This window comes from Cynocephalus volans, chromosome 4, assembly GCF_027409185.1.
Source record: "Cynocephalus volans isolate mCynVol1 chromosome 4, mCynVol1.pri, whole genome shotgun sequence".
In the NCBI taxonomy this organism is placed as follows: domain Eukaryota; kingdom Metazoa; phylum Chordata; class Mammalia; order Dermoptera; family Cynocephalidae; genus Cynocephalus; species Cynocephalus volans.
This window is the reverse complement of record NC_084463.1, coordinates 108,573,968-108,589,254: the sequence shown is the minus strand read 5'-3', so window position 1 is coordinate 108,589,254 and position 15,287 is coordinate 108,573,968. Positions and strand designations below refer to the sequence as shown.

At 37.1% G+C, this 15,287-nt stretch overlaps 1 pseudogene; it reads left to right on the top strand.

Annotated features, from left to right (window-relative positions):
• The first annotated feature begins 7,807 nt into the window (after positions 1-7,807).
• LOC134377178 (olfactory receptor 10A3-like) lies at positions 7,808-8,788 on the top strand (annotated as a pseudogene).
• Positions 8,789-15,287: the final 6,499 nt, after the last annotated feature.

The window sequence follows — 15,287 nt, the reverse complement described above, 5'->3', positions numbered from 1 at the left end:
GTTCTTCCCTTGTTTGGGCCATTGTGTCCCTGGCTGGGTTGTGCAGTGACTTAATCCCATCGACAGGCCTGCTGTAGAGTAGAGGTGGTGAAGGCTGTTCCTGATGGGGCACCTGTTCTATAGTTTTCCTGCATTTAAATTGACAAATAATAATTGTCTGCATCTATGGAGTAAAACGTGATGTTTTGATCTGTGTATACATAGTAGAAAGATTAAATCAAGCTAATTAACATGTCCATTACTTCACCAACTTATCCATGTTTTTATGGTGAGAATGGTAAAAATCTATTCTTTTATCAGTTTTGAGATATACAATACATTAAACTGTAGTCACCATGCAGTGCAATAGATCACAAACACTTATTCTTCCCAGCTAATGAAACTTTGTACCCTTCAACATCTCCCTTTTCCTCATATCTTGCCTCCCTGTTCATTGCTGCCCACACCAGTGTCTGGTAGCCACCTTTCTACTTTGTTTCTATGAGATAACTTTAAAATTTTTAACATTTTGTTTCTTTTTATTGAAAAGTATTGATTATGTACATATGTGGGGTGCAGGGTTATATTTCAATACATGTATACCATGTGTGATGGTCAAATCAGTGTAATATAGTCAACATTGCAAAACTTAATCATTTCTTTGTGATGTGAACATCTGATCTCCTCTTTTCTAGGCACTTGAAAACATTCAGTAGATTATTATTAGTTATAGATGTCTACCTCAAATGTACACCAAATACTGATAGAAATTATTTTTCCTATGACCTCTAATTTTGTGTCCATTAACCAGATTCTCAGTATACCCTCTATCTTCTCCCATTTTCTGCCTCTAGTAAACTTACTTCTACTCTCTCCTTCTGTAAGTTCGACTTATTTATTTATTTATTTATTATTTTAGCTCCCACTTATGAGAAAGGACATGTGTTATTTTTCTTTCTGTGCCTGGCTCATTTCACTTAACATAATGTTGTCCAAGCTTATCCATGCTGCACAAATGGCAGAATTTCATTTTTTTTATGGCTTAGTAATATTCCATTGTGTATATATACCACATTTACCTTATCCAGTCATCTGACGATGGACATTTAGGTTGGTTCTGTATAGTGGCTATTGTGAATAGAGCTGTGATAGACATGGAAGTGCAGGTATCCCTTCAACATGATGATTTCCATTCCTTTGGGTATATACCCAGCTGTGAGATTGCTGGATTGTATGGCAGTTCTATCCGTAGTTGTTTTAGGAATTTCCATACTGTTTTCCATAATGGCTGTACTAAATTTAGTCCCACCAACAGTGTAAAAACGTTCCCCATTTTTTGAATCCTTGTCAGTATTTGTTATTGTCTGTCTTTTTGATAATAACTGGTGTAACTGGGGTGAGATGGTGTCTCCATGTGGTTTTGATTTGCATTTCTTTGATGATTGATGATGTTGAGCATTTTTTCATGTACCTGTTGGCCATTTGTATGTCTTCTTTTGAGAAATGTCTATTCAGCTCCTTTGCCCATTTTTTAATCAGATTTATTGTCTTTTTGCTATTGAGCTGTCTGAGTTCTTTATATATTGTGGATATTAATCCCTTGTTGAATGCATAGTTTGCAAATATTTTCTCCCATTCTGAAGGTTGTCTCTTAGCTCTGTTGATTGTTTCTGCTGCTGTGCTGAAGCTTTTTAGTTTGATATAATCCCATTTATTTATTTTTATTTTGTTGCCTGTGCTTTTGGGGTCATATTCATCAACTCTTCTCCCAGTCCTACATGCTGTAGTGTTCCTGCATGTTTTTTTCTAGAGGTTGCATTGTTCTAGGTCTTACATTTCATTCTTTAATCCATTTCAAATTGATTTTGGTATATGGTTAGAGTTGGGGTCTAGTTTCATTCTTCTACACATGGAAGTCCTGTTTTCCCAGCACCATTTATTGAAAAGGCTGTCCTTTCCTCAATGTATATTATAGTGGATTGAATTATGTCCCTCCAAAACTCCCTGAAGCTTGAATTGTGTCCCCCAAGTTTTATGTATTAGAAACTTAGCCACCACTGTGACTGTTAAGAGGATGGAAAATCCTATTATGGTAATTGAAAGATGGAGCCTTGAAGAGGTGATTGGATTGTAGGACCATGCAGTAGTGAATGGAATAAAGATGGTGGTCAGGGGCATGGTTCTGAGAGCTTTAAAAGAAGAGAGTCTGTCTCTCTCTGTCTCTGCTCTCTGCAATGTGAACCCCCTGGTTAACTGTTGTCACCACCAGATGAACTTCAGACTTCCCAGCCTCAGAAACTGTGAGCAATACATTTCATTTTTCTTTATAAATCACCCAGTTCCATGTATTCTGTTATATGCAACACAAACAGACTAATACATATATTCTTGGTACTCTTGTCAAAGATCAGTTGGCTTTAAAGACGTGGATTTGTTTCTGGGTTCTCTATTCTGTTCGCTTGGCCCATGTGTCTGTTTTTATGCCAGTACTATGTTATTTTGGTTAGTTTGCAGCATATTTTGAAGTCAGGTAGTATAATGCCTCCAGCTTTATTCTTTTTGCTCAGAATTGCTTTGGCCATTTGGGTCTTTTGTTGTTCCCTATCAATGTTAAGATTGTTTTGTCTTTTTCTGTGAAGAATGTAATCAGTATTTTGATAGAGACTGCATTGAATTTGTAGATTGCTTTGGATAGTATGGTCATTTTGATGATATTGATTCTTGCAATCCATGAGCATGGGATGTCTTTCTAATTTTTGTGTCTTCTTCAATGTATTTCATCAGTGCTTTTACTTTTTATTGTAAATATCTTTCATTTCCTTGGTTAAATTTATTCCTAGATATTTTATTTTATTTTTTGGTAGCTATTTTAAATGGGTTTGCTTTCTTGATTTCTCTTTCTGTTAATGTGTTGTTGATGTATAAAACACTACTGATTTTTGTATATAAACTTTGTATCCTGTAAGTTACTGAATTCATTTATCAGTTCTAAGAATTTTTTTTTGTGGAGTCTTTAGGTTTTTCTATTATAAGATCATGTCATCTGCAAGCAGGGACAATTGGATTTCCTTTTTTTCTAATTTGGATGCCCTTTGTTTCTTTCTCCTGCTTAATTGCTTTGGCTAGAACTTCCAGGAGTCTGTGCCCTCAAGAGAGGCATGTGGGCCTTCCACAACTTCCCTGCTGGAGTGCATGGGTCTGGTTGGGTCTGATGGAGGCAGGATGAGACTCAGCTCTACTGTGAGAGCTGCATGTATGCTTCACAGAAGAGAGAGAGCCGTCGGCAGTGGCAGAAGGCCTTGATCAATCAGCTCTCAGGCTCTGGAAAGTGTGCCCTTCTGTGCCCTCAGGAGACAGTCTCGGTTTCCTTGCAGACCCCCTGCTGGTTTGGGTGGGCTTGGGTGAGCTCATTCATGCTGCAGGCAATGCTCTGTGACCTGAGAATAATGTGCCAGGCCTTCATGGCCTTCCCACTGGAGTAAATCATCTGTGATACAATCACTGAAATCAAGGCATAGGACATTTCAGTTTACCAGAAGCCCCAGGGGATTTTGTGGGGTAGGAATCATGAAAAGTATATACTGGACAGCATTTCTGTTACAGGGCACACTCTGCTCCTGGCTGAGGCTCCCCAAAATTGATATCTAACTGACATGTCTGGCTGCTTGCCCCCAGACAAAAGCAAACCACTAAAAAGTCAAATGTTGGTGAAAATGGAAGTCACCTTCTGTTCAGGAATATCAGAGACCTGAGGAGAGATGTTGGGCTAACCCATCTTTCTGGTAAACCTGAAGAAGAATGGCCAGACTAAAGTCATCTCAAAGACTCAGGTTTACTGAGGGCTTTTTAGAAAAGGGAGATAAGGGAAAGGAATGTGGGAAAATGAAAAGCATAAGGGAGGGGCACCTGAGCTATGAGGGATCCATTTCCATGAGTCAGGTGCAAGGTCTAGCCAAGGCCTCCTTGGGTTTCTATTCCCATCTTTGCTGTTTTCTCAGGGTCTGGGTGGTACGTGCAAGTCTGCAGCTTTAGGCTGGCTGGAAAACAACTTTACATTCATGTAAATAATGTCATTTTGTCCTGTAACCAAAGCTCAAAATATCAAATAATCAAGTGAAAAGAGGGAATGCAGAGAAATATGTGCTAAAAAAACCAAAAAACAAAAAACCAAAACTGTGTCTTTTAAAAATCTTTTAGAGCCCATGTGGTTTTAGGTCCCAACATGGCTTCAGTCCTGCTCAGTCCAACAATTCCATCCCTGGGCACATGACTGGTTTGTGCAACAGCATGTAATCCCACCAGGGTGAACGGTATGGCAGGGGTCTTTGGATTGGTTTCCATGAACGAAAGCCTCTTTTCCTCAGCTTAACTGGTACATCTCCCAATGGATACTGATTAGGGAGAATGTATCCTTAAGTGTTGTTGGCAGCATTATGGCCACCAGGAGGAAAGGTATTCCTTGAGAATGAAACCTGCTCCACAAAATCAGAGATGAGAAGAAAAGGGAAACCTCGGTCTGAGCACATCGTCTGCATTCTGGATAAAGCCCAGACTGCAGATTCATTCATCTGCTCTCTCTGCTGAGACTGAGTGTATGGTCATCTTCATTATTTAAGCCAGTTCAGACTAAGCCCCAAGTCCTCCAATTCTCATATAGACCCTGCGAGGTTAATAACATTATCTTTATTGTACATAGAAAGTAATAGAACCAGGGAAGTTCAATGATGTACTCAAAGTCATGCAAGCCAGACCAGATGTTTCGATTCCAAGTTAAAAAGCTCTCTGTATGAAATCAACTGTAATGACATAGTTTTTCTTAAAGATTTCAGTGACTCTATATTTCTTCTTATAAGATAAAAGTTCTGGGGGGCAGAAGCATCCCCCCAGGCTTTCTACAAAGAAGGTACAATCTACTTGCCTTAACTTGTTTTGCACCATTGCACAAACTGTGCATTTTGTCCAATCAAGTCCTCCACCTCTAGGTCACCTGCCTCTGCTCACACCCTCACCTGCCCTCCCTTCCTTCACTATGGACAGCATTTATTCAGCCTCTGCTTTCATCTTCGGTTGGGAGAAGTCACGGTGAAATTGATTTTCTTATATGACGTGCTATTTATTCCCCATAGACCTCTGCAAGAATGGTGCTCCAAGTTTGTGCTCTTGAGCTTTCTCGCCTAAGGGGCCAAGTGCAAGCCTCTTTAGTTATCATTCAAAACTTTGGGAAATTCTGTACAAAGTGTTCCAAGTACTCCAGGGAGGGGTTCTCCTGGGCACATGCTTTTATGTCATATAATGTTAAAGAATCAGTGCACTGGATCACTAAGTCGTATTTATGAATAGGTGGCTTTTGACTAGAGCTGAAACTTCTGATAAAGTAGCATGCAAATTAAAGAGACAGAGTCAAAAGGTAAGAAAGTGCAGATTCTGCTTGTGTGTGTGTATGTAGGTGAATTTTGCATTTTCACTGATAGTTGGAGATGCTATTGATATGATATTTCAATGATTAGGAGTCACCAGGCACAGCTGAACCATTTGAATCAGTGGACTTTTTGGTTTGCTGCTAGTCGATTTCACTTTTATTTCATTTCGAAGAAAATTTTGGGCAAAACTTAGAGTTATAAGTACTTTTCATGCATTAATCATCAAATCTTGGATGTTTGTAACTGGGAAGGAACTTGGTCAATTTTTCAATTGGCAGCCTGAAGTCTAGGGAAGGGAGTGATCTGCTTAAGTGTTCATTACGTGTCAGTGAGTTATCCACGATACCATTAGGGTCTCCTATGTTACAGAGAAAATACAGAGCATTCCTTGTCACTTGTTCTTTACACTCATGACAGTTTTGTTTCATTACACGTTGTTCACCAGTCCTATAAAGGTTTTCATTTTTTTGATATGATAGTATATATTTGCTAATATTCAAAACTAATTAAATTTTATATATTTGAAACTGAGTTACATTGCTGTTTTTTTTTTTTGGTTTTTTGGGGGGGCATTGGAAAAGGGTTTTAAATATTTGGTTCTGCAGAGTTTGTTTTAATAATTTTAGGAGATATTTTGACATCCAAAATATAATTATTGTGGTTAATATAGGCATTTGATTTTAATGCATGACTGTGGCCAAATTCAGGACTAAATTAACTTGTCTTCTGTCTGCTAATGTCTTACAGATCTGCACTCAAGACAATATTACGAGTCTTCAGCTTGTTGTGTCTTTCTGTTCTCCTGGCTTCTTCAACTCCTGCAGTGGATTTCCTCTGGTTTTCAAAATATCACACAAGTTCAGCAGGTCTCCATTGTAGTAACATGGTTTCATCAAGTACTTTTAGCCCTGAGCAAGTCAGCCTTTCTTCTGATGCCTCCTGCTCTCACTTAATGGCCCTTCCACCCATGACATCTGTGACTCCCTCCCCTTTCAGAAGTAAACCTTCCCTCATTTAAATTGCTAAAGCACTCGTTTTTTACTCCTACTTCCCAATTGTGTTGCCTACTGGCTTTACTTTTCTTTTAGACACTCTTCCTTAAAGATAGAGCTTAAATTTTCCTAATTTTAGAAATTGATTTTTTCAAGAAATATTGGTTAAACATCTATTATGAGCCCGGGGCTGTTGTAGGCATTATGTAGTATATAGCAAAGAAGCCAACAAAATCTTTGTCCTTTGGGTTATGCTGTGAGGGAGTTCAATTTATATATATATATATATATATATATATATATATATATATATATATATATATATATATATATATATAAAATGTCAGTGTATATGTAATGTCAATTGGTAATAATGAAAAAAATAGAGCAACGTGTAAGATCTAGTTTTTAGAGAGTCCTGGGGTATTAGGTATGGGCAATATTTTATGTACCCTACTGGTTAAAGTGTTGGAAGCTATTTTATTTAGTGTAGCTCTCTGTTGAGCTCTGGACTCAAATGTGTTCCCGAGCATACAGAGCTTAGAAGATGCCAGGTGGTCAATCAGTGCTTGTTGAGTAATTAATAATTAAATAAACATCTTGATGAAGAAGAGAGTTAGGAGAGAGAAGAGACACAGGGTTGGACAGAGTGGAAACTTTTACAGTTTCACAACAACCCCCCAAATGGACCTTTTCTTAAGTCATCACGGTCCCAAGGATGGGCCTTGTATATTTGGCTCCAAAAATTTCACACCCAGATAAATGCCAGGTCCACTCTGGGCAGAAATCAATGAGCCTGAACCCTAAACACTTTATCTATAGGTCACCTGAGATAAGGTGCATGTAAACTACAACACACTGTGTGTGTTTCTACAGAATGTTGTCATCTTTAAGTAAGTCACATATAGGCAAGTTGAATCTAATAAACTTAAAAAATAAATTTGCATGAAATTTTCTGTAACTTTGAAGTTTTCATTTGTTTTCAAAATTTGGGGAGTATTTTTTTCAATCTATTTACTTTTTAACACTATTTTTTCTGGTCTTAAATTTCATATTTACTTAAATTTGAGAAAACGGATAATAACTGTAACTATGTTATAGGAATGGAACCTAAGTTGTTACATATTTATATTTGCTTTAAGGCTATGTTCAATTTTTAAACTTCATAGTGTTGAAGATGCTGTAGAACTTTGATGTTAATTTTGTACTTTCCTGATGAGATTCCTGAGCAAGAATTTTTCACTGCTTCGTTTATAATTGAAAGATTCATTGATGCAAGTATTTGGCCATTCTCCAAAATTGCAAAAGTAAATTTCTTTGAGGATGGACTCCTCTTTTTATCTTCTGACAAGCATTTCTGGCTGTTACAGACTGGAACTGTCAGCTACTGGACTGTGACATAACACTTTATATACTATGTCCATCAAAACGAAATAGGGCTCCACTGAGGAAATGAAAAGGCAAAATCAAAGCTCTGTGGTTGAATTCATCCTCTTGGGATTCTCTAACTTCCCTCAACTCAAACAGCAACTCTTTGCAGTTTTCTTGGTGATTTATCTGGTGACCCTGGTGGGAAATGCCATCATTATAGTCATCATCTCCCTGGACCAGAGGCTCCACGTTCCCATGTACCTGTTCCTCCAGAACTTATCTGTGGTGGACCTGAGTTTCAGTGCAGTCATTATGCCTGAAATGCTGGTGGTTTTCTCTACTGAGAAAACCACAATATCTTTTGCAGGCTGTTTTGCACAGATGTATTTCATTCTTCTTTTTGGTGGGACTGAATGTTTTCTCCTGGGGGCAATGGCTTATGACCGATTTTCTGCAATCTGCTATCCTCTGAACTACCCAATGACTATGAACAAAAGGGTTTTTTTGAAATTAGTAATGTTCTCATGGATCTCAGGGATGATAGTGGCTACTGTACCAACATCATGGGTATTTAGTTTTCCGTTTTGTCGCCCCAATGAAATTGATCATATATCTTGTGAAACCCCAGCAGTGCTAGAGCTTGTATGTGCAGACACCTTCTTGTTTGAAATCTATGCCTTCACAGGCACCATTTTGATTATTTTGGTTCCTTTCTTGTTGATACTCTTGTCTTACCTTCGAATTATCTTTGCCATCCTGAAGATGTCATCAACCACTGGGAGACAAAAAGCCTTTTCCACATGTGTGTCCCATCTCACATCTGTCACCCTCTTCTATGGCACAGCCATTATGACCTATTTACAACCAAAATCTGGCTACTCACCAGAAACTAAGAAACTGACATCTCTGTCTTACTCGCTGCTTACACCTCTACTGAATCCACTTATCTACAGCTTGAGAAACAGTGAGATGAAAAGGGCTTTGATGAAATTATGGCGAAGAAAAGTGATTTTATACAAAGTATGATCTGTCGTGAAGCCATGTGATATTTGGTAACTGCCTGACAACTGTATTTACATGTAATAAATGGTGAAAACAGTTTGCATTTCTTGCTTTGAGCATGCTTAATTTGTTGAGTTCTGCACGTTTGATCATATATTAGGACGTTTTTATATGTTAATGTTTTCATTCTTTTTTCATAGCTGTATAATATTTCTTAGTATTGGATATAACGCAATTTCTCCAACAATTTGTTAGTAGTGGCACTACTTTTTTTTTTCTCAAAATGATAATACTAATAAAGTACCTATTTTATATATTCATAAATTCCACTACTTTAATTTGTACTCAACAATTTTCTTGAAGTGGGTTTAATAGGTCAAAACAAATGTTTGCTTGTACGTTTTCTGAGATATTACCAAATTACTTTTCTAAATGATTTCAAGTAGTACAGGCTGACCAGAAGACCTATTCTGCCTCACCAACTGCGTTGAACTCTAAGAAGTAAAGCCTACAAGTAAAGGGATGAGATTTTTAGTTTTGTAGTGAAAATCTGTTGTATTAACAAGTGGAAACAAGCAGCTATTTATTGAGAGGAGCCCCAATGGCTATATTCAGGGACCCAGAGGGATCATTATCCAAAACTGGATTTCATCTGGTTGTCTTAGAATATATTAATGCAGTGTTTTGTGTGGAGAATGTGTGATCACTTTTGAAAGTCATTTATGGTGATGCTGCCCTTTTTATTTATAAATAAATATTGGCTTTGGAAACAAGGTCAAATTTCTTTTATAGGGCAAAAAAATCCCTCATACTGGTCAAACAATGTATGATTGCTTTTTTTTTCTTATGGGACACAAATATGATTAATTGTGCCTATTTTCTATTATCCTTGAATCATAGCAATATCTGTGTGCATCTTTCCCAGAATGAATAACTTTACGCTTAACAACATTGAAATGTAACATTTTATTTTTGCTTTCTATTTTAATATTGCTACAAAACTAGGTAGGTTCCCACTCATTGAATCTATGTCAAAAGAGTTAACACCAACCTTCATTTCTGCTTCAAGGGAGGTAATAAAGTGGTCAGAACTTTCTTGTATGAAGCAATTATTCCTCTGATAAAAAAAGGTTTTTCTTGTTCATATCTACCCCTGCCAAAATTAGGGGTGGAGGTGCAAATCTGATTGGAGTTTCAAAAAAAAAAAAAAAGGTATTTCATTAGCAGAAGGCTGAAACCTTGTAGGTAATATCTGAATGTTGTACAATATTGTTTTCAGTTGGGCATCAAACAAAATTTGATTGGATCCCATATCTTCACATCCTGAAATTTTCTTGTGATGGCTCTTAGTACAACCGATTAAGGAAGGCTAATCTAAAACAAACAAATAAGCAAACAAATAAAGGATGTCAAATACAGACTTCCTTTTAAACATTGTATAGTTCATCTGTTCATTCATTGGTTAGATAAACCAATTTTTCTTAAGAAAAAAATTATTTTAAAAAATGTCTTAAGAGATCCAATTATGAATGAAACAGTCCCTGCCTTTGAAGGACTTACAGTGTATTGGATAGTGATTAGCCTTTGGAAGGTCACTAAATTTATACTTTTTCCTATTTCATTGTCTTTGTGATAAACAAAAGCCTGCACCGTCAATATGTTTATGGAATTACAGTAAGAAATCAGGTCACATTAATTCCAAATGGGTTTGTGTATATCAAAGACATGCTGGGAATTCATACAGTTGTTATGCTATTTGAGGAGATAGAAATGATTAATATTAAACTTGGCTGTGGTTTTACAATTTTGTCATTCAGATGAACAGAAGTTGCTACTATGCTTCACACATAACCTAATCATACCATTTTCTTCTGCTATTCTTTTTGGTGGTTTTTAGCTACAGTCTCTGTGGCAGGTACTACAGTTGCCTAGTTTATGCCCATTCTCCGTTTCTTTAGTAACAAAACCCCAATTTTCTTAAGGGCAGCAATTGCATCACTTGGATGGGACTTCTGTGAAAACTCTTTAAAAGAGGATGACTAAGGTAACAGGGACAATTTGCTCTTTGTCCTTCCCCTTCCCTTCATCTGAAAGCAGCCATGGTGCTAGATGTGGATCAGCCAACTTTCGTAAAAGTTACCAGCATGACCAGGATGTTGCTTATAGCAATACCCAATCCATACTGATATTGTTATCAAAAAATGTTAATTTGTGAAAACTTACATGGAGTGAATAATTTGGCATTTTTATCCACAATGTGCTTAAGTTTAAGGTTAGAAAATTTTAAATTATGTTTTTCTGTCTGAAATAGAAACTATGGAACTCTAATAGTGGCGGTCAGGAATGAAGTTTGACAAACAAAGAACATTCTAGAAATGAAATAGAGTTATGGTTTTCTTCATGAAAATCCAGGCCAGTAGCAACCAGTACTGTAGACAGATATAAAGGTATTAGAATCCCCCTCAGCAAAGATGCTTGGGGTAGAGGTGGCTGATATTCTAAGGAAACTTGAAATGAAGAGCAAATCACATATACAGCTTCATTTCCAATGTAAAAGTGAGTACTTTTTTCCATAAGAAAGTAATATGTACTTCTCAAAGAAAATATGCAGAGAAAAGCTGTTCTCTAAAATTCTACCATGAAACACTACCCGATTTACATTTTGTTCAATTCCTTTCCAAGCATTTTTTTCCATGGAGATATCTGTTGCTGTTATCATAGGATTATTCAAATGTGTATTTTATTTGTTTCTTTTAAGTTAATAAGTTACACATTATGTTATAACAAAATTTTCACAAATATAAGTTTGCATCAGAACATGAAAAATTATTTCTTTACCCATTCCCTGTTTTTGGATGCTTAAGGTGTTTTGAATTTTGTCAATACATAAAGAGTATTTGCTACTACATGCAAGATATTTTCCGAGACTCATACCTGGGCAGAAAGACTGCTTGAGACCAATAATTACATTCTGAAACTCTGGTTACTCCAGGTCCTAACTAGGCTCTCAGAAAACTGAGAAGATCAATATCTCCTGGTAAACTTTTAATGCATTTCAAACATACCAGTTCATCTTGTAACTGGCATCCAAAGACGGCTGCTCTCCATCCAGAAATAAAAGACTTGCCAGTCCCAAATGTTGGTGTGAGGTAGGAAGCTTTATTATCAGACATCTGAGGAGACAAAGTAAAACTGTCTCAAAGCCTCAGGAGCCTCAGCAAGGGTTTTAAAGGGAAAAGTGTGAGAAACAAAAAGGGGAGGTCATTCATCTTCAGGAGGCTGTTGTACAATCTTGCAGACTCTGGGCTTTTGTTATGTTATGGTCAGTTCTGTAATTCTTCAGCTCATTCTTGGGATGTGGGCATTATCTGGCTCTCACAAACTGGATGTGGTTGTCTTGTTCCTGGGCAGCTGTGACTCTAAAGGAAGAGTGGTTAGTTCACCTTGTTCCTGATTAGCTCTTATTATCTCGCTCTTCATGAGCACTACGTCCTACAGCATTCTCCCAAGAGGTATGTTGTGAGCCAAGGTTACAAAAAGAAATTTTTATGGCTAGCATTCTGCTTAAAGCTGTATTCTACAAAATAGCTCCTCTAAGGCTAATTGTCTGTGACTATTTGCTGTGGTGGGCTCTTACAATCTTAGCACATTAACTGGGAAGATATGTGCTTCTCAAACTTTAGGACGCAGAAGCATCACCTGGACAGCTTGTTAAAATGCAGACCCATGGGCCCCACCCCAGAGATTCTGTTTCAGTGGGTCTGGGGCTGGGCCAAAGAATTTGCATTTCTAACAGTTGCCTGGCCTAGGATCACACTCAGAGTATCCCTGCCGTATTGTATATTTTAAATATTTATGACACAAAGTAAAGGAATTAATAAATGCAAAGTGCTTGGAGCTGTGGCTGGAGTATGACAATTGCTTTCACAAATGTTGAGTTTCAACATTTGCTATTGTTGTAGCTCTTCATCCATGTCAGAAGAAAGAATCTCTATGAAATTCCTCTAATAGGTAAGGCTTTAAGCAAAGGTTTACTTGTTTTCCCTGATTATCATTCCCAGGTTTGTGAAAATAATCAAAAATTTCAGGGTGGGACTGTTACTAATTTTTCTTATCATACTTTTATTTTAATAGCCTTTCACTTACTATTGCATCATATGTTGTTATTCATGACTAAAATTATTTTTAAACCTAACTACAAGGTTTTCTGATTTAGTGGGTCACCATTCTTAGATCCTATATGTTCCCTTCTCTTGAGATCTGTTTTTTTCAGATAAAGTTTTATTTAGCTTCAGTCTTTCCAAGAGTAATTCTTTTCAAAGAATTACATTAAGTAGTTGGTATATATTCTGCATCCTTGCAGGTCTAAAGAAGTTTTTCCTTTGCCTTTGTTAAATAAAGTTATAGAAGGGCATTGATTTGGACTGAACTCCTGCACTAGGTCCCAACAGAACAAACTAAAACGGAGTCACTCATGCAAGCTCCACTACACCAGGCTGACACTAAGTGGTTTATCTGTCCTTCCAAGAAATCAGGAGTGAGAGCTATAATAGCCAAATACCCAAACAGGCCAGTTTTAGTCAGCATGAAAAGGAAGTCCTCTCTGCTTTAACCTTTACAAGGAAAATAACTTTGGAATGACCAATGTGCTTTTTGTTCCTTGTTTTTCTTTCTTCGACATCTTGTCTGTGAATACTCACTGCCCACACTGCAAAGTGGAGCTCTCTGAACCTGCTCAGGTTCTGAAGCTTGTCTGATTCACAAATTTTCTTTGCTCAGATAAACTCTGCTGAATTTATTTATCTAATGTTTTTCTTTTATCACCTCTCTGTATGCCCTGGTTTGGTTTGTATATAATTCTAGGGTTTCAGTGCTTTAAGAAACCTAATCATCATTTCGCTATTTTCTAGCTTCCAGTATAGCAGAAAAGATATTTAGTTCCATTTTTGTTCTCTTTCCTTTTTGGATATCCCGCCCACCCCCCTTCTGCTTTCTTGATCTTGATCTGATACTTCTGTACAAGTTTCACTTGGATTCTGCCCCCTGCCCCTTTCTGTCTTTTCTTCCTCTCCCTTCTTTCTTTCACTCTTACTCCCCACTCCCTTCATCTGTTTATGAAAACTTTTGTAGTGAGTCAATTCACCCTGAAGATCTCAACTGAGAGGAATTTATTTTTTCCTGTTCTGTCTGTTCTGTCATTCCTGCTTGAACTCCTGTGAGTATAAGACCTATCTGATTGATCCTCTCTGTCTCTTATCTTTTTCATTATAACTTTTATTTCTTAACAATTTTATTTGAATTCCAAATTAATTCTTTCTGTAAATCTGCAACTCCTTATTTAGTATTCTGTTTTATCTCTTTTGTTACTCCATTTCTCCAGTTATTTTTAAAAATCATTTTGATATCCCCTTTATTGTTTTAGGATTGATCCCCCTTTTTTATGAATATATGGATTTTTAAAATCAATTCTCTCTATTCACAGTGATAATATATATTTTCAAGATTTCTTCTGCTTCCTGCATCTAATCTGTTTCAGCCAAGAAGCATTTGCTTCGGTCCCTTATGTTGATATTATTTTTGGAGTTGCTGATTCTCTTCATATATCTAATGTTTTAATGTCTTTTCCTTCACAGCAATATTTTTGACCTAGATCCTTCATATTATTTCTTTAAAAAGGCAATATAAAAATGATTGCTTCAATGGGAAAGGGACATTTTTATAGGCATAAATTTATAATTTCTAAAGCTAAATATCACAATACAAATCTAGCATTTGATTACCCCTAGAATTTCTTTTTCCTTCACCACCAGCACCATCATTTCTAATTTCTTTTTTACACATTCTTATAGTTATGGCTTTTAATATGCAGCAAGCACATATCCAGTGTAGGAAAGAAGATGTGTTAACCAGTAGCCTTTCCCACGATCTCTCTACAAAACCAATCATGGCCCCTGTAATGCAGACCATGTTCACTAATTGATTTTCTTATATCCGGGGTATGTTATTAAAAATTCACACTATAGGAGAAATGCCCATATTATAGATTAAATTCCAGGGCAATAATTATCCATCTTTTATGGGTCACAGATTTCTTTGAGAATCTGAAAACTGCTATTGATGCACGCTTGAGGAAAAGGCACATATGAGCTCTATATTTTGGCATATCAGTTCGGTGGTTCCCTGATCCCCTGAAGTTTATCTTTTAAGAACTACTAATTAAGAACTACTAATCCAGTTGACTGATATCTGTCAGTTGGGTGAGTTCTCTCAGCAATTATACTTCTTGTTGGTAAAGTTCCCCTTTTCTTTTATTGCCATAAACCAAGGGTGTGTATGTATTTTGGGAGGGAGCATGGGGAACTTGCTGACAGAATGATTAGGGAACAGGGTTCCCTCCCAGGTCCCCCCACCCTCTGTAGTGATGGGTGAAGTCTAACCATGGGGTGTTTCTGTCGAGTACATCCTGGCCAATGGATGCTAGTGCAGCAAGAGCCCCGCTGCCCCTACCCTTAGCAGGGCTGCA